This window comes from Gobius niger (assembly GCF_951799975.1).
Source record: "Gobius niger genome assembly, chromosome: 14".
Taxonomy (NCBI): Eukaryota; Metazoa; Chordata; class Actinopteri; order Gobiiformes; family Gobiidae; genus Gobius; species Gobius niger.
This window is the reverse complement of record NC_136865.1, coordinates 29,812,535-29,832,604: the sequence shown is the minus strand read 5'-3', so window position 1 is coordinate 29,832,604 and position 20,070 is coordinate 29,812,535. Positions and strand designations below refer to the sequence as shown.

The following is a 20,070-nucleotide window of genomic DNA, read 5'->3' as shown; positions in this document are numbered from 1 at the left end:
TATTATTTCTTATTGACAACACATATAAACAATACTCAACACCATATGGTATGTTGAATACAAATAATGTTATGGTTATTTTTCTTTTAAATAAACTTTCAATGTTGTGCATAAGACATAGACACAGAGACATGTCTTAACAAATTTACCTGGATCATTAAACAAAATATATAAAGATGAAGTTGTTCTTACCAAGAGTCGGTGACACATGAATGGAATTGAATCTCAATTGTTTTACCCATCCATCAGGTACTTCCTCCTGTAAGACCTGTAGTAATGTCCGTGGAGATCCTCCTTTCGTCTCTGGGTTGGTGGAACAGGCTCTTTGTGCTTCACAGGTTTCCCATTCTCAGTCTGTTGAAGAGACTCAGTAACAAACATAAATGTATTGTACATGTTATTAATGTTATGACTTTAACAAATTCATATTCCACTGCTAAGGCAGTCTCCTTAGCTGTTACAAAATAAACAGATAATTACAGTTTCCATGGGGAGAGAAACTAGTTCTTATCATGATTTAGATTTATCGATGAGTTAATTACAACTCGTTTACTCATGTTCTCCTCCCTGACGTGTAATTTTGTGTATACTAAACCCGAACTCTCGGATGGGATATCCATTTTTGGTAGTTCACTGAGCGAAATACTGATATTTTTTATTCTCAATTTATATTTAAACTATCTTCCTTTGTTGCAATAGGTTAACTGAACATAAGAACAGCGTCTCCATACTGAGTTCTAACAGCTCTAGTTTTTTCCCCCCAGATCTCTTCTGCTACCTGTGACCGGAGAGGCACAGAGATGGACAGAAGGTCTATGTGTTAGAATGTCACTCTTGAAACAAGCTCCAGAATTCTCTCTGGATTCTGCACTGACGTTGCTTGATAATTTTCAACTCTTTTCTGGCCGAGTTAACAGCTCAGCATTTTACTCCTATTTTCAGGAATAATCATTTTTCATTATTTATTTCTTAAACACAGGTTAACATCTTTAAATGTGAACATTACAAGAAATTTTATGACTATAATATTACCAAGTTTTATTCCTATTTCCCATTGAGTTACAATCTGTTTAGCAGATTCATTTTCTCCGCTTTTAGTCACTTCTTTTCAGTGTTCTTTTCAATGTTAAATGTTCAGCATACTGGATGGGTTTAAATGATTCACAATACACTGGAATAAATGTGTGTTGGTCATCAACACTTACACATAAATGGCTTTGCTATCAGCTTTCAATAGCTGAACTTCCATAGAGCAGTATACAATCGTTGTATCAATGAGCTTTGATTTAACTCAATTTGAGTTAGTGTGGCATTGAAGTTCAGTTGTGTATCACCCAAATTGCTTCACACTGGTTTTAGAGTCAATTATGTAAACTCTTCTTATAACCAATCATGTGTATACTTCAAGTCTGCCGTATGAGACAGATAATACAAATTATCCATATCAAAAGAATCAACGGAGAGTGCTTGAGAACATTCGAATTAGGAATTTTTTTATTTCATAACTATTTCTTTTCTTTCTGAATTTTCAGATAGTCTGCACTTTTGATTGGAGAACTAAGAATTTTCCTCTTCCCATACATAATGACAGCTGCTACAAACACTTTTTACCGAGGAACTCTGCCTTCTCGGCTTAGTCTGTTAAACTACTATTGAATGTTATTGGCCACACCCTTTTGTCGTCTCTGGAAATACAGAACAGATTCCCGATTCATTGTCTGACACGTAGGGATGAAACTTTAACGTATAGTTGAGTGGACTCGAGGCTGGGATTTTCAGAATGTGTCCATCATGTCGTAAACATGGAATTTGTCCCTTCAGTCTGAGATACAGTCTCTGGCTTGATTTCTCCTTTAGGATAAACTTGTGTCGAACATGGAGCAAAGCACAGTTCGTAATCCATCATGACCAGTCCCACATGGAGAAAAGTTCTTTCTTGTTGTTCAAAGTTCATGATCGCATGAGTCTTTCTTGTAAAGAGTTCCAAACTCTAACCGCTGACTGGCAGTGCCTTCTTTGCCATTGTTGCCCCGTGCCCCCACATTGGCAAACGAGGTACATAGTAGTCTGTGAGGTGTCCTTCCTCTGACGGTTCTTCTTTGTTATTGAAGCGATCAAAAGGATATCAAATTCTGCACAACACTGAGACTTCAGGAGTGCTGCACCAATAACATCAATAATACTTATCAATCAATAAACTTATGTGAATTTTGATTGTGGTGGCAGCGCTGTCAATATGATTTGCTATAAAAAGCGGGAAATTCCTCTCTTTTATTTTCAAGAATTCATTTAAAATCTGTAATTATATCTATCGTATTATTTCTTCTACTGATTTAACACCCTGTTCTCCTTCTCATTTTAGAGAGGGCCTTCTAAAATAACTTTGCTTTGTTCAGCTTCATATCATGAAATTCCGGAGAGGTTCATTCAATTGACTTGCAATGCACACATGATTGTTATGTTCGGTAATATCAAAAAGGTCTTTTTAGTTCTAAATAGTTATAATTTAGTCCTTTTTCTGTATTACTTATCCCATACAGTTCAAACTGATTATTTGTTATTCCTGCTATTGCAGTTTTCCTTTTTTTTTTTTTCTGTGTAACCCAACATACGCTAAGTTATACATATTTGGTTTCTCTTTGAACTCATGGCTCAGAAACATTTTTCTTCTGTTTTAATAAATGGCCATTATGAGAGCCTTCATACAAAACATGTATTAGTGAACATTTAATATCTGGCCTCATAATAAGAAGTGTTCTACTCAGGACACTGAGTGAATTAACTTTTTTAATTTCAATGCTTGTTTCACAAGTTTTACCAAACGCATCCCTTGGCAGAGAGATAACATGTCCCTCTTTATTCGAGATTCTGATTAAGTTTAGTGAACAGGCATCAGTATACGCCTGTATGAGTTAAGCCCCGTGCTACAGCACCGTGCTCCCCCCTCCCTTTTCCTTTCCTCTCCTGATGCGTCTGTGTCCAGAAGCAGCAGCGGAGGAGGGGCGCTAGATTTAGACGTCCACTCTCAAACCATTGCATACACTTGTGCTGGATACAATATAAAGTGTAATATTATATTTCTCTTTTTTTTCCCGTAACGTTACAAATATCTTAAAGTTTATTTTTCCATTTATTTACTTTCTTTTACAACCTTTATGTTTTTATTATCATCATTATCAAATATCTAGTCCATTATTGGATTAAATTAATATAACATTTTTATTGTCATGGCAATAAAAATTATCTTTATCTATTTATAACTTAAAAATTCTATTCCTCTTTACCGATTTGGCCTGGACTCGGTTGTGTGAGTACAGGTCAAATAAATACTGGGCAACTGAACTTTTCAAAGTAACCTTAGGTCTTGCCACTTAAACATGCGTACATTTTCCAAGTCTACAATTTGAAACCACATGGTTACATGCATCGATGTATGCTCATTACTTTGAACTATCGCTCCCAAATAAACAAATAGAATGGAATAAATATATAGAAATTATTTATCTACGTATCCTATATCTCGTCCTCGTCATAGCTCTGTATAAGCCGTCAGAGCCAATCCCCACGATGGATAGAGCTTCTGCGTTTACCTAAACCCAGATGTTCTTTCCCTCTTCTGCCGGGACCTTGTGTTGGCCAGAAGGAAACTCTTTTTCTCTCTTTGTGTTATCCTCTCAGAGGTTTTCCCATTGATTCAAACTTCGTAACACACGATCAATTACATGTCCCACATTTCATTCGCTACTTTTGTCTTGTCTATCAAAAACACTCCAAGGCTTAATTTGCATATCGACAAAGCATTATTCAACCATTTAGGTCCTTCGAGTTTATTAGGATTATTTGGCATTACTCTCATGTTTACATTCGATTTTAGTAAAGCTTTACTTTCCTTTGTCTTTTCTGATTATTCATTCTCTCTTTTTCCTTAATGGACATTTCAGTATTATCTATTTTACTAGGTTATCTCCCCAGGATGTCAATTTACAACTTTAGCTGTATCTAGTCCAATGTTTCCAAATTAAACAGTAAATATTCTCATCCACTTGGTCTCTTGGATATTCGGGAAATGTATATAAAATTTGTCACCCACTTAAAAGTTAATTTTAGAAAAGGCAATCACAAAAGTGTCAAAATCATTCACACAGATTATAATCAGACCGCGTCTGGTACTTCCTCACAACAAACAACAAATATAGCGCACCAGAAGATAGAGGTTCTAATGTGCTTTTTCACAAACCAAGATTGGCGCACTAGGAGATACGATCTAATGTGCTTTTTCACAAACCAAGATTGGCGCACTAGGAGATACACGATCTGATGTGCTTTTTCACAAACCAAAATTGGCGCACTAGGAGACACCAAAATCTAATGTGCCGTCAGTCAAAAGTTAACAAAACAAACAAAAATTAACAGACCCAATCTTGTATCTCAAACCCTACAGAACATGGACCCCAGGTCCGCGCTAATCTCTCGGAAGCCCTCTGACTTCTCTGCGCCCAACAATTAAAAGTAAACAGCTCCAATGGTCTCGTGTCACAAAAGATGTCAGATCTAATGTACGCCTCAATAACAAACAGTTGCGCGTTCTCTGAAAGAGACCCTGAGTCTCTCACGCGACTTCTACGCCCGTCTCGGCGGCTTTTCTCAGATCACGTCTGGAACCACTTTCATCACAAAACAAACATTCACGATATGGTACCATATCAATTTGATACTCTGAAATTGCCTTCATGTTAAAGTCCAATTCACAATTCCTAAACCACACCAATCATAATCTTAAAATTCGGTCAGCAAACAAACAAGTAAAATTGCTTACCTGTTAGAGTGCTGATCCTGTTCGTGACGCCAACTGAAATCATGGCGTGAAGGAAGACAAGAGACCCGAGCGTGGAGTTAAGTTTTGAGGATATTTACTGGGAGAAAAGTGCAGAGTATAAACACAGTTTTCACACAGAATGATGGTGTACAGTGGTTTATATCACTTTATGTAAATGAGCTATGTATAAGGCGGGTCCTTAAAGAGTTAGGCTAAACCCATATTCCCGAGCAAGATTGTTTTCCTCAGGGAGGTAAGTTGAGATCATCTGTGTCATACACGTAGGGCCTCTTGGTCAAATAAGAACATATGAAATCACATATCCGTCACAGGAAAGGTGAATTGAAACCATCTGTGTTTATCATGTGGAGGCCCCCTTATACCAAGCGAAAACATATCAATTACCCGAGAGGCTGCAGAATTCGGGCCCCAAAGATGGGAAAAACACTCTTTGACGTAAAGGCTTTCCTTTGCAGGCCCATACATGGAGATCACTCTGCAATAGCTTACATCTATAATATAATTTAAACATAGTAATGTTAAAATTATGATTTCACATGTGGAAGAAAAGTCATGACTTTGTGTATTTCCGTGTTACGATGTCGCGCTTCGCATCATATGCTTCAAAAGAGCTCTGCTTTTTTCCATTTCCTAATTTTGATCTTTTTCTGTGAATATGAAGCCAAATTTCATCAAAGAAAGAGTAGCTGATCAGAAACCTGAAAAGCACAGAAGCTGATCCTAGTGCCACGATCTGCCTGACTGTTGTTTAACCTACATCCCGCTGTGAGTGAGGCTGCACAGGCACCTTTTACACTCCGCCTCAAAAAGGAGGGAGATACAGACTCTCATTCATGTGTGTAGAGAGGAAACAGCGTCTGTAGGACGATGGTTGGATTTTTGGTCAAAACTGTCACAGTTTATGGGAAATATTTATCAACTATTTTGCAAAGAGCACCATTGTATTAAACATATCCAATCATGCAAAGAGCCGCACTCTGATTGGCCAAGAGCCGCATGCGGCTCGAGAGCCGCGGGTTGGCCACCCCTGGTCTAATGCCTGGTTTCAATCCAGTTCAAGGCCCGAATGAGGAGACATAAGAACACTAAGCATAGAGTCAACTTTCCTGAGCTTCTAAAGAACATTGTTCCCAATAGAAAAGAAGACGGGTTGGTAATGTCCTGCATGTTCCCAGCAAAGCGAGTCAAGTTTGAGGAGAACCCGCCCACTTTTATGTTCTATTCAGGCATTTTTGACTTATAACTTATAAGTAATGCCTTTATTTCAACTCTATTTACGGTGAAATGTTACGCAGTGTGGCTTTAAGCAGGCAAAGCAAGTTTTTTTGTAGAGCACAATTCATACACAAGGCAATTCAAAGTGCTTCACAGTTGCATAAAATTACAAGATAACAGATAATATCAATAAAAACGTCATAAAATTCATTGATTACAGTAAAGGGCAAGAGTGCAAATAAAATACTTCATATGCACGGGCAAAAAGAACTGTTTTCAGCCTGGATTTGAACATTGTCAGAGTTGAGGCCTCTCTCGTGGAGACTGTTCCAGATTTTAGTTGCATGAAACTAAAACGCAGTCTCACTGTGTTTAGTCCTGACTCTGGGAACCACCAGGAGACCCCTCCCTGAAGTTCTCAGGGCCCGAGATGGTTCATACGACTCTAACATGTCAGAGATGGACTTGTAAGAAGCCGAGCTGTTTTAAAGTCTATTCTCTGAGTGACAGGAAGCCAGTCCAGAGACCGGAGCACTGGACTAATATGGTCGTATTTCCTGGTTCTGGATGTTCTGCAGCCGTTACACTCGTCTAACCTGCTGGAGACAAACACTATGCTGAATATTTTCTGTTTTCTGAACAGCCATAAAAGTACACATGATTTCAAGTTTGCCTCGATTAAGGAGAGGTCTCTGTTTCACACCTGCCCCCTGCTGGCCGGCCCTCACACCTGCGCAAGTAAACTGAGCGGCGCGGCCTGATGACATCATCACACAGCGCTGTTTGTTTTCATGTCAGGCAAAATGCGAAGGGAAAATTATCCCAGCGCCATGAAACAATGCAAGTCTGCTTTGCGAAAAAAAACAAAAAAATTGGAGAAAAAAGATTTTAAAAAAAAAATAGAGAATTTTTTTCCCGATTATGCTAATTTTGTAATCGTTTAGTGTAATAATCGAAAGTGTAATCGAATTTCGATTAATTGCGCAGCCCTGACCTACAGTGTTGCATTCATTTTTCACCAAGATGGGAGAGTGTGACCACTGCGCAAAGCCTTCTCCAGCACATCCCAAAGATTCTCAATGGGGTTCAGGTCTGAACTCTGCAGCAGCTTTTTCATCCGTTCCTTCGCTTTAATCCAAAACATGTCTGCTGGAAAAACCTGGGAAGGATCGATGTATGAAAGCCCGGCCTTGAGCCGTCCCTGCGCGGAGCGTTTAGCCCCCGGTGCAGGTGCGAGGGCCGTATCGACTCCTGCAGCTCCTCCCCCGGTCTGGCTCGGCGTGGATTGTCTAATTGATCGCTGCAGTTCGTTATCGCTGCTCTGTTATTGCTTTTGGTGCAGTGTTAACACGAGGCAGGTATTGGAAATCTCGCACTGGAGCAGCACAAAAAGGCAATTAGAGGCACAAGTATCTGCTACAACTACAGCTGCTCCGATACATGTTTGTTTGAATCATCGTTACTGCTGCCCGTTAGCCTGCGCGGTGTGTTTTCCCCATAGCCGTTAGCATTAGCCATCAAACATCGCAAAGTACAGACGATCCAGATGTTTTCAGCTGTTGTCAACCATCGACCAAATGTAGGTGATGCCAAAGCCTCGTTAGGAATAATTAATGAACGTACAGACCTTTCCAGATTTGACTTAGATACAGACTGGCGTATAAAAGTGTCCTCTGAGCTAAATGCTAGCTCAAATTCAGTTTCTGCTTTTTGTGAGTTGGATACACGTCCAGTGGCCACGAAACATCATCTAATAATAATAAAGGCAAAACACGACAGGTGAAAGTATTGATTTTTCACACCGGCCAATTCCCCTCGTTTAAAAAGATGAATAATTTGAAGAGATGGATTATGGGCTTTTAAAAAAACAACATAATTTCAGGTTTTAAAGAGGGGGTATTATGCTTTTTTCAATCACATAGCACCAGTCTATATCACACTACAATGATGACCAAACCTTCTGTTGGTCTGTAAATGCAGTAAATTAGAATAAATGCCTTGTATAAAATGTCTCTCTCAAAATGGCTGTAGTGAATGTCTTGAAATAGGCCTCTGTCTCTTTAAGAACCTCTGACCCTTTCAGACACGCCCCCTCCACACGCTGTCTGTGGCATCAGTGGGGAGGGGGTTCTGCTGAGGAGCAGTGGTCGGTTACTCGGCTGGTGACGAAAGCTCGGAGGCGTCTCCAGGAGGTGGGGGCGTTCCTAGGAGGACTCAGGCAAACCTATCCCTAAAATGGCCGCCATCAGAGTTTGTACAGATTACTCAAAAATACGTGAATGTGCCAAGGCAACACTTCAGGCATGTTTTTAATGAGGGAATGACATAATAACATGATGTAAAGCATGAAAAAGTCGATTTTGCATAATACCCACCCTTTAAAACGCACCACACGATTATCGTGATCGACCTTTACTAAAATCACGATTAATTGCCCAGCTCTATGTTTTTGCCACTTTTTTGTAAAAATGGTGTCACTTTTTGCCGCTCTTTTGTTGCCCTTTTTTGCATTTTCATCCTCATTTTTTGCTATTTTGACGCTTTTATCAAGACGCTTTTAGGTGGGGGTTAAAAAGTTAAGGATGTTTTCACGCAGTACCAATTTTACGCTCTCGCCCCATTAGTCCCACGTCTCATTGTTCCGAAAATGCCCCATTGAGTAGGGGTAGAAAGAGTCCACTGACCTTAAAGGAATAGGCCACCGTTTTTACATACTAAGATATGTTCTTACCTCACTTTAGACGTGTTAATATATCCCCGTCTGGTCTTTGTCCGCGCGCTCTGTCACGCAAACGGAGCACATACGCAGCCTCTCCCACATGTCATATAGCTCCAAAAAAGCTCACGATAGAAGCTACCAAGCTCTTCCACGTGTTCCCTATTTAAATAAAGTTACGTGAAGTGTTTTCATGCGAAGTATATTTACCCAGAAATGTAGCATGTCGATTTTATAAGCAAATAAAAAGGGGGACTATATTGTGAGGCGTAATGATACGAGGAGTAAAACGTCCGCGCAGTAACTCCTAAAGGTTATTGACGGAAGTGAGCGGGGGAAGTCTTTAGGAGTTACTACGCGGACGCTGTGCTCCTCGTATCATTACGCCTCACAATATAGTCCCCCTTTTTATTTGCTTATAAAATCGACATGCTACATTTCTGGGTAAATATACTTCGCATGAAAACACTTCACGTAACTTTATTTAAATAGGGAACACGTGGAAGAGCTTGGTAGCTTCTATCGTGAGCTTTTTCGGAGCTATGTGACATGTGGGAGAGGCTGCGTATGTGCTCCGTTTGCGTGACAGAGCGCGCGGACAAAGACCAGACGGGGATATATTAACTCGACTAAAGTGAGCTAAGAACATATCTTAGTATGTAAAAACGGTGGCCTATTCCTTTAAGGTTTGGGCCAGTGGTTTATATGTCCCTCTAATGCACTTACCCCTGGGTTAGAGATGTCGGACTAACGGCACCTAGGGATCCGATACCGATATTCATGACACTTCATCTGGTCGATACCAATCCAATACTGATCCGATACTGTCTTTTTGTATTATTATATTTATAAATAATATTTATCATTTATCATATATCATAGCCTATGGATACAACAGTAGTTTTACCATTTTTTTTTTTAAACATGAAAGAGGTTTTGGCTTTAGCTTTGAATTTTAAATGAGAAAGTTTTTCAGAAGCAGGTGTTGTAGGCAAATTAATGTATATCCTCCTCTGAGATGTGGATGATTGATTGTACAGTTTCTGTGATTTTATTTTGGCAGCATCTGAATTTTGTTTGGAACTCTGTCTTGTAAACCCATGAGGTCGGCACGGTAGCGCAGCGGTTTGCGCCTCCGCTTCACAACTAGAAGGTCCCGGGTTCGATTCCCACCAGGACGGGGCCTTTCTGTGTGGAGTTTGCATGTTCTCCCGGGGTCTGCGTAGGTTTCCTCCGGGTACTCCGGTTTCCCCTACCACTAAAAACATGTGCAATAGGTGAAGCCTCCAGCCAGGTGAATCTGACCATCAGCCTGGCTCCACATCAGGGAGATGGGTCCCCGGGCGCGGCACGGCCGTCGACCACTGCTCCTTACGGGGTCGCCCCAGCGGCATCGAAGGATGGGTTAAATGCAGAGGACAAATTTCCCTACAGGGACAATAAAGTAAACAAACAAACAAACACTTACTTATGTGCAAGACACAATAGCACAAAAGCATGAAGGCCATGAATCTGTTGTCCTCAGATCCATGACACCAGATTCACGGCCGTCTTGTATCGGACCCATCCAGTCATCAAATCCGATCCAATCTGAAACAGCCTGATCTTGCACCGATACCGATACTGAATACCGGATCAGTACATCCCGAATGGCACCTCTGCTCAATGGGACATTTTCGTCATAATGAGACGTCGGGCTAACGGATGGCACCCAGTTTTACTGGATACAGAAAACATTCTCAGAAGAACTAATGCTGCAGCTTGGTAAATTAGTACAAATATGAATGGAGCGATGCGAAATCTGACATATAAATAGATCTCTTCACCTTTCTGTGCCGGTCAGCTGGTGCCGTGTAGAGACTGTCCTCCACAGGGGAAAAAAACACATCATTTTGACCTTAACGCGTCATGAAGGGTCTGAGAAGTCCCGGTTTACGTTTGTCAGCTCTGATCCGTCAGAAAGTCATCGCTGAAGTGAGGATCAATGCTGAGCGGAGGGAAAGGCCACGAGGAGATGAAAGGAGGGAGGAGGAGACGAGTGAGGAAGGACGGGGAGGACGGGAAGGAGACAGAGGGTTTAGATTCAGACATTCTTCATTCAAATGTTTTTTCTTTTTATCATTTCAAGTGAGAAAAAGTCATGAAGGAAAGTGTTGATTTGGAGAAAACCCCGGTTGACGCAGAGTTCAGGAAAGTGAGGAGGGACGCGATTAAAATTCTGCTTCTTCATTTTTCCGTCTCTCTGAGGGTTTTACAAACGGTCCGAGGTTTTTAAGAAACTAATGGAGTTGATGTTGAAAATGTTTCCCTGTGATCCCTCCATTCCAGACTAAGAGCTTCTGATTAAAGCGAGCCACTGTTTTTATTCATGGGAAACTCTTTTCTCTTCATCAAAGCTTTTAAAAAGACGGAGCTTCAGTAAATGTGCGCCGCTTTGAACAGCTTTATTCAGTCATAATTTCACTCTTTGTTTCTTTCATTAAGCCACGCACAGACACGATGGCTTTCAGCGCCTGTGCCGCCATTTTGCAAAGTTAAATTCTTTTGAGATTTTTCTACCATTTAATAAGGATGTTCCCTTGTCAAAAACCGACCTGGAGTCGTTTTCTAATGCAGTGGTTCTCAAACTTTTAGAGCTGCGACCCCCATTATAACAGTTAATTAGGAGGTCTGACCATGGGAAAAACAGGGACATTAACCCCTTAACTCCCACCTGAACCTGAGCACATTTTCTCCAGTTTGGCTTCACCCCAGTCCAAAAGCTTCTGGAAAAAAAGCTGTGAAAATAGCAACAAAACTGAGACGAAAACAATAATGGAAATGTGACAAAAAAGTGAGAAAACATTGGCAAGAAATTGACAAAAAATTGACGAAAAAATGACAAAAATGTAACATAAAAATGACCAAAAAATGACCAAAAAATGACCATAAATGTGACAAAAAAGTGACGAAAAATTGATGAAAAAGTGGCAAAAATTTCACAAGAAATTGAAAAAAAATTACAAAAATGTGAAAATGTGACAAAAATGTGATAAAAAATGGACAAAAAATAATAATAATGTGACAAAAAATGAAAAAAAAAAAAAGATAAAAAATTGATGAAAAAATAAAAAAAAATTGATAAAAAAAATGTCAAAAATGTGACAAAATGTGACACAAAAATTACAAAAATGTGATAAAAAATTTGACAAAAAAATTACAAAAATTTGACAAAAAATGACAAATAATGACGAAAAAATGATGAAAAAGTTACAAAAATGAGTTGAATACCCAACAAAAAAATGATGGAAAAAAAATCTGATGACGTGAGGAAAAAGATCCTCTCGGTTCAGGCGGGAGTTAAGAGGTTAACCTATATAACTCTTAAAAAACAAAGAAAAAACAATGGCTAAAACAAAAATGAATTTAGAACAAATAATGGCACCCTGGTAAAATAGCATGTATGCTACGACACCATAATAATAATATTAAAATATATATTTTATCTAAATGCTCTGGCGACCCCCTAGTAGGTCCCCAGGTTAAGAACCCCTGTTCTAATGTATATGTTCTGGATTTAAAGGCATAATTGTAAATACCAATGCAGGATGTGTCGACTGTCCCAGAAATGAGTGGTAGTGGTGGCAATTTGAGCTCCAGTCATGTGAAAATGCTTGGTGAAAACACATGAGGAGCACCACGTTGTGACATCAGCAGGTGGGGAGCAGGCATTTTGAGAGGGATGTGACCTAAATGTACTCAGAGTGGAATGAAGCACCAGACCAGCTGTGACTTTCATGAGGAAACGTCGTTATAACACGAAGAGATGCAGCAGTTTGAAAGTTTTCAAGTGTCATTTGGAAAGTGACCTCCACACTCACAATCAACTTTCCTTCCTAGATTTATTCAGGAGCTTGTGCCCTCTAAGGCTGGTTTCTCTCTTTTTCATCATGATCTGAAGACGGCACCTCCCCTTTATGCAGGACGATGCATTGCAAATGTCATTTTTCCAACATTTCTGACTTTTCTTATGCATCTTAATCGGGATTTTAACAGAGTGAATCGGCTCGTGACATTCGTGATGTTCATGGAGGAAGTTTTTGGCCAAAACATCTTTCCCCAATGTCTGGACTCGCCCTCCTTCCCCCTCAAAGCAGAGCGTGTCCTTTGGTGAAGATTCGTGATGATTAGTATTTCAGCGTGAGAGCATTCTTAGAGAACGATTTTCCCTACAGGATTAATAAAGTCTGGACTCGTGGTTCGTTTAGGATGGAGCTACAGAAAGATTACGACCAGAGAATCCTTTATTTCAACAGCAGGATGTCAACTGCAAACATGCAACAGTAGCATCAACTTTTAGCCTTTTTTTAACTATTCCAGTTACCAAGTTGGTTCTTCAGTCACTTGCACTTTCACATCTTGACTACTGCTCCATTATCTGGTCAAGTGCTTCCAAAAAGGACCTTGTAAAATTACAATTAATCCAGAACAGAGCAGCTCATCTCGCACTGCCATGCCCATTCAGGACCAGTGTCAATGTCAATGTCAATTTTATTTATAAAGCACATTTGAACTGAGAGCATTTTCTCCAGTTCAGCTTTACCCAAATCCTGTAGGCCAGTGTAACACCTCATTTGAAAGACCTACAAAACTAAATTGATCTTTTTCCTCACATCAGATTTTTTTTCATCACTTTTTTTGTTGGGCAGTCGTCTCATTTTTGTCAAATTTGACAAAAATGTCAAATTTGACAAAAATGCGGCTCACTTTTCAAGGCTTATGTTTGGGAATGTTTTGGACAAATATAAAAAAAGTCACAAAAAAAGTGACTTTTTTTGTCACTTTTTCGTCAAATTATTCGCATTTTATTGTCAAATTCGTATCACCTTTTTGTAATTTTTTTGTCAATTTTTGTAATTTTTTTGTACATTTTTCGTCCATTTTTTCTCAATTTTTTGTCAATTTTCCGTCAATTTTTTCTATTTTTTTTTTGTCCATTTTTTGTCACTTTTTCGTCAAATTATTCCCTTTTTTTGTCAAATTCTTATCACTTTTTTGTCCATTTTTCATCCATTTTTGTCATTTTTTTGTACATTTTTCGTACATTTTTTCTCAATTTTTTGTCAATTTTTTTTCAGTTTTTTGTCAAATTTTTGTCCATTTTTGTCATTTTTTGTCAAATTTTTTGTCACTTTTCCGTACATTTTTTCTAATTGTTTTTGTCAATTTTTTTGTCACTTTTTCGTCAAATTATTCCCTTTTTTTTGTCAAATTCTTATCACTTTTTTGTCCATTTTTCATCCATTTTTGTCATTTTTTTGTACATTTTTCGTACATTTTTCTCAATTTTTCGTCAAATTTTTCTCACTTTTTTGTCAATTTTTGTCATTTTTTTGTCACTTTTTCGTCAATGTTTTCTCACTTTTTTCACATTTTCATCCTTGTTTTGGTCTCAGTTTTGTTGCTATTTTCACACCTTTTTTCCAGAAGCTTTTGGACTGGGGTAAAGCTGGAGAAAATGTGCTCGGTTCAGGTGGGAGTTAAGGGGTTAATATTGCCTGCAGTTCACAAACTATCCACCAGGGGGTGCTGCAGCGCCCTCAGCACCCTGGGTTCCCACGGCCTTGCAGACAAAAGGAGCAGCAGACCTCAGAGCTTTGGAAGGACAGTAGTACTTGATTCGAAAGGGAACTGGTAGCCAATGTAAAGAGGACAGAATGGGAGTGCCATGTCCTGGTTGAAAGTAGAAGAAAGAGTGGCCTGCAGTCTTTTATTGTTCTGCAAAAATGTTGACACTCTTCAAAAACCCTTAGGTTTGTTCTCCCAACTACGGCCGACCAGTGAAAGGCACAGTTTAAATACTCGTCAGGCTTCACGGTGTCACTTTACACGTCCACAGCCGAGGACTAATAATGCTCTGAAGAGAAACGTTCTGTGCAGAGCGATGGTTCTGTGGAACAAACTCCCTCATTCTTTAACAGCCGTAGTGTTCAAAAGCTGTTTCAAAAGAATGGTTAAAAAAACACGTCCTAAATCATGGGGTATAATGTAGTGAACAATAATCTCCCAGACTAGGTGTATTGTAATATTGTATTTGCATGTTCTTGTGGTGTTCAGAATTGTGATTTTTAATGATTTTAATGATGTATTTGCACATTGTGGGCGATTTCACAGGAAATATTAAAACTCTAAATTTACATAAGGTCTGACTCCATAAGATCAATTTAAACACATTTAAACAGTTAGTTTGAAGTATTAAAGTATCAAAGGTCCCAAGGTCCGAGGAGAAGCCACCAGAATTCAGTAGCTTTAGTCAAAGAAGATTTATTCCCTATAACAATTACATTTCTAGACACAGGTTATCTGAACGCTAAAGTCCCGAACAATATACACGGTGCTCAAACGGGGCCGTCCCAGGAAAAGGCACCGTCTAACTGCGCTCTTACAAATATATATCAGAAAAAAATGTGACGTTCACGAAGAGATAGGAGATGAGTGGAGCTCGGGCCAAGGTCATCAAGCTTTTCTCTCAGCAGTTTTCCACTAGACGTGTTGCCTTATTTGGAGTTATTTTTCACAGCTCCGGCGAGGGCACCGAACGTCTCCACAGGTTTGAGCAAAAGAATGCAAGAGCAAGAAATGGGGTTTTGTTACAGCAAAGTGCGTGTGAAAAGATTGGTTTCAACTCAAACTTAAAGCACATTATGAGCAGATTAAACTCATAAAAAACAATAGCATTATAAAATATAACATTAGCTAAAAATCATCAATTTCCCACAACATGTAATGATGATTTGTAATATTTTAAATGTAGCATTTCATGGGCCCCAGGAAGAATTGTCTTTACTGTTGTATGGCAAAGACTAAAGGGGATCCATAAATAAACAATAAACAAACAATAAACTTACCTGTCGCTCATAAAACACACACAAAAGTGAAGAACGAGGGTCTCCGAGTCTGCTCTCATCATCTCCAAGCACCAAATGCCAAATCCTACACTCTCGTACATCGAAAAAAAATGTTCATGCAACATTTACACATTCAACCCACAGGAACGTAAAGAAAACTTTCAGCACAGTTTCTCCCACAGTATCTTTATGTGAGGAATCTACAGGCAAAGTCTCACATTAAAATCTCTAAATTATTATTTCTCCCCAGAGTCTTTCCTTCGGAGAAAATCGATTGGTAGAAAGGCGTGCGTTCCTTTCTCAGAGCGCTTCGGTTTCGTGTTACGCAGCCTATTTATCTCCGCCTCGCCGTCGAGCTCGTCCAGGCGTGAACCGAGACTCCACCAGCTCCAAACTACCTCTGGGATGTTGGGACGCCGCGGCCCCCACGGAGACGGGACATTCATTAAAGTGTCCACCTGCCCCCCCCCCCCCCCCCCGTACACGCCGCCTCTAATTGAATCTAAGTGGCTCAATTTAAGCAGAATTGGATTAGCACAATGTATCGAGCCGTGTATCTGTAGCCATTAGCAGTAAAAGAACCTCACGAGTGAAAAGGGGAGATTCAGGACTGAGTTTTTGTAATAAACGCCACAACATGTCCACTTATGTAGCATCTGCAGGTGAAGTATAGGGTCACAGGTGATAATGACAGAAATGTAATCTAGGCGACTTTCTCAATCAATTTTTTTGTAATGTGCTGCAAACAAATCTTCATTTACATCGCTGTGTCACTCAAAAAGATCATTGACTTGAAAAGACCACAAAAAGGGCAAAAAAACAAAACAAAACATAAGCCCAGAACCTGCCAGCTCAGACCTGTTCACCACAACTGCCTCTGAAATCCTGCACTGTCGCTCAAAGAGTTGTTACTTTGGGTCTGAAGTGCCGTCACGCACAAGCTGAAAGGGATATTTCATAATTTCTGACATATGGCATCATTTCCTATAGTTATCCAGAGTGATGCTGGTACCTGGAGATTTTTTTTTTTTTTGTAATTCATGTAGTTTTTATGTTTGAAGAGTTTTGTGGCGCTAGGCTAATGCAAGGCTAGTGCATGTCTATGGTATCAGCTAGCCTGCATTAAAAACAGTCTGACCCGCTCCACAGAGCACCTGAGGCAAATCACTTATAACACCAGACTAACCATATAAATGTCTGTGTATTTGAGCAGCATCAGCTTTGTGGTTGTATAAGCTACGCAGCGGCGGAGTGATCTGCTAGAAACTAGTCCCTCAAAATGCGATCATTCATGTGATGCAAGGTCAGTTATATTCCAAACATGATTCTATGGACACAAATATTTACATGGTTAGTCTGGTGTTATAAGTGATTTGCCTCAGGTGCTCTGTGGAGCGGGTCACACTGTTTTTAATGCAGGCTAGCTGATACCATAGACATGCACTAGCCTTGCACTAGCCTAGCACCACGAAACTCTTCAAACATAAGAACTGCATGAATTACAAAAAAAAATATCTCCAGAAATCAGCAACACTCTGGATAACGAGGAAATGAGACCCTATGTCAAAAATCCAGAAATATCCCTTTAATATAGAAGGTGCAGTTACACGTATGGCCTGAGGTGGCAGCAGTGAATATAAAATGGAAAAACTCTACTGAAGTACTGCACTTAAAGGACCTCTACCTGACCTTTTTGTATTTTGTGAAAAAAGTCACCCTGATGCTTAAAGCTTGCGCCGTATTATGATTTGTTAATGTTTACGGTCAACCCAAATAGTCACTATGTGAGCCCTCTGCCTCGGCTGTGTGGGTGCTGTCCTGTGGGTGCTGTCCTGTGGGTGCCCAGGTGGAGGTGTGGTGTCTGCCGCGCCTCCAATGGGGACTCTTGTGTCGGTCTGCTGCTCCCGGGGAGGACGGCTCCTCTGATGGTGTTTCCTCACCTTGGTCATCTGTACCAGCCTTATGTACTTGATTTTGATCCTGTGTGTGAGTGTGAGTGTAGAGTAACGGGTAGGGGTGTGTGTGCATTGTGATAACGGGAGGGTTTGACGGGCGATGATGTTTTTAATGTCTTTTTAAATGTCAAGTACTTTGTCATGCACCTGTGTATGAAAAGCGCTCTATACATAAAGATTGATTGATAAAGATTGATATGTGAAAAAAAGGGGTTTACCTTTTTTGTCAAATAGGGCTGAACGATTTTGCCAAAAATCAATATTGCGATTTTTTTCAATCAATATTGCGATTTTGATTTTATTACAATTTTCCGCTAATAACTTTTTGTTGCAATACAATTAGATATTTACAACTGATTTAATAAAGTATTACTTACTCTTAAATCCTTTATAATCACATGGAATATAATTCCACATAGTCATTTAGCCTACATCATTTCCATTAAGCTTATATAGAATTTTTTATTTTTTGTTTGTAAATAGCCTAAATAATTTCTTGCTATTTGCTCTTTGTATTAGTCAGTGGTTGTGAGATAAGTTCTTATATTTGTCCAAAACATTCCCAAACATAAGCCTTGAAAAGTGAGCCGCAAAGGACAAGCAGCTCAGGCTCAGCTTCATCTGTGTGGAGCCGAGACGTGTGAATCTGGAGGAAAGTTTCTGTGATCAGAGCATGAGACTGCAGCTAACGCAATGCTAACGGAGGAAACAGCAATAGTTGTCATGTCTGGTGTTTAAGTTCTTTTGTTTTGTGCTATTTAGTCATTTTGTTTTATTTTGAAATCTTACCTTTTGTTTCTCGTTTCAGACTTCCTTCCTGGGAATTCTTCGTTTATATCCTTGTTTTTGACCACGTTAATAAAAAGATTTTGAGCCACACATTTGGGTCTCCTGTGCTGAACGTGATAATAGTCCTGAGCGGTGGCTGCATTATACACGCTGATATTTTCACAGTATATCCACATCTACCGCACACCTTAAGTAGACGGAGAAGTAAACAAAAGCATGTGGTGGAGCGCGGGGCGGGCGTCGGTGGCGTCTCTCGCTGCTACATTCACTTCTATGGGCCGCGGCATCAGCTGCATGGGCTGAAATCGCGTGCCTCGGCGATTTCGAAATCGCGTTGTGCAATATCGCGATACAATCGCAAATGCGATTAATCTTTCAGCCCTACTTTTAAGAAATCTTAATCTCTTGGTATCGGTTAATATTGGATATCAGCAGATAGTCAAATTCCCAGTATCGGTATCGGAAGTGAAAGAGCTGGATCGGTGCATCTCTAGTTACTGACGATGCTCAAACCTGCAGCAAAGTGTCTGTCATTCATTAACAAAGGGACCACTTTATATCATGGTTAAAGCTACAAACAGTTTAGCAGTTTAGATCCTCTTAAATCCAGTGCATATTTCACACATAAGTTCTGAGTCTGAGTGAAGTAAAAGTGTCTGTGTTGGAGCAGATCTCTGTCCCGAAGCCGCTCTGAGACCGACAGCAGCGGGATCGATACAGGGCCGCTCGCACAAAGAGGAGTTTCCAATATTGCTTAATTCACTTACAGCACTTTGTCTGGCCGTAATGAGTTCGTATTCAGGCGGAGTACGAGCATCGACCCGCAGGAAGTTACAGCAGATACAGTATTTTCATGGGACTGGAGGAGAAAGTTGGGGAAAGTTGAGGAGTTTGGTGCTTTGGTTTCGGAGTTTTACAAAGATATGAGTTCTTAAAGCTCGGGATTGTGTCGACAAAATTGCTGTGATTCTTCCCACGTCCCAAAACAATAAGTTGTGAATTTAAAATGCAAAATACTACAGCAATCCTTCATTTCAGTGATGTTTTTGCTGTTATGGAAACTTCTTAAACTACATCAAAAACGCCCACAAAATTAGCCCGTCTTTGTTTTACACGAATCAACGCTCTGCATATTTCATTGGAACATTAAATATTAACCTGAGCCTGGTTCGTTTAGTCCTAATGAGATTAAAAATATGAGCCGCAGCCCGAGGAGGAGGAGGAGGAAGTCATTATGAAGTTTATTTATTCTGGGACAGACAAAAGGAGAAGAGTCGCCTCTGGGCCTCGTTCAAAGCCACAATGAAAACAGGATTTAAAAATGTACAAGTGTAAATTTGTGCTTTTACCTCACGGCCGAGGGGGAAATAAAGAAGTCATGAAAAGGAAAAGTGACACAAAGGTCAGGCAGATTCTTCTCTGTGGAACCATGTGGTGGAGTTTTATTTTTTAAAAATGCAAACGATCCAAGAGGTCGACTCTAAGATGGCAGTGGCTCAGGGTCACGGATCCAAAGGTCAGTGGTTGGAATCTCAGCTCTTCTTCTTCTTAAATACATTAAACTTGTGAGTTTTTGGACAGTTTCTGCTTGGATTTCTTTGCAGGATGTCAGAATAGCCTCCCAGAGCTGCTGTTTGGATGAAAACGGCCTCCCACCCTCATAGATGTTTT

The 20,070-nt window shown here is 39.9% G+C and overlaps 2 long non-coding RNA genes across 2 annotated transcripts in view; both read right to left on the bottom strand.

Moving 5' to 3' along the window:
* LOC306973998 overlaps positions 1 to 20,070 on the bottom strand; it is an 818,053-nt gene that overhangs the window by 51,373 nt on the left and 746,610 nt on the right. The window lies entirely within an intron of this gene.
* The window catches only part of LOC306974002, a 54,731-nt gene continuing 40,972 nt past the window's right edge, over positions 6,312 to 20,070 (bottom strand). The window contains exons 2-3 of the long non-coding RNA XR_013793597.1: positions 6,410 to 6,461; positions 6,312 to 6,364 (exon numbers count right to left, since the gene is read on the bottom strand). This is a non-coding gene — a long non-coding RNA (uncharacterized lncRNA). The remainder of the gene's footprint in view (positions 6,365 to 6,409; positions 6,462 to 20,070) is intronic.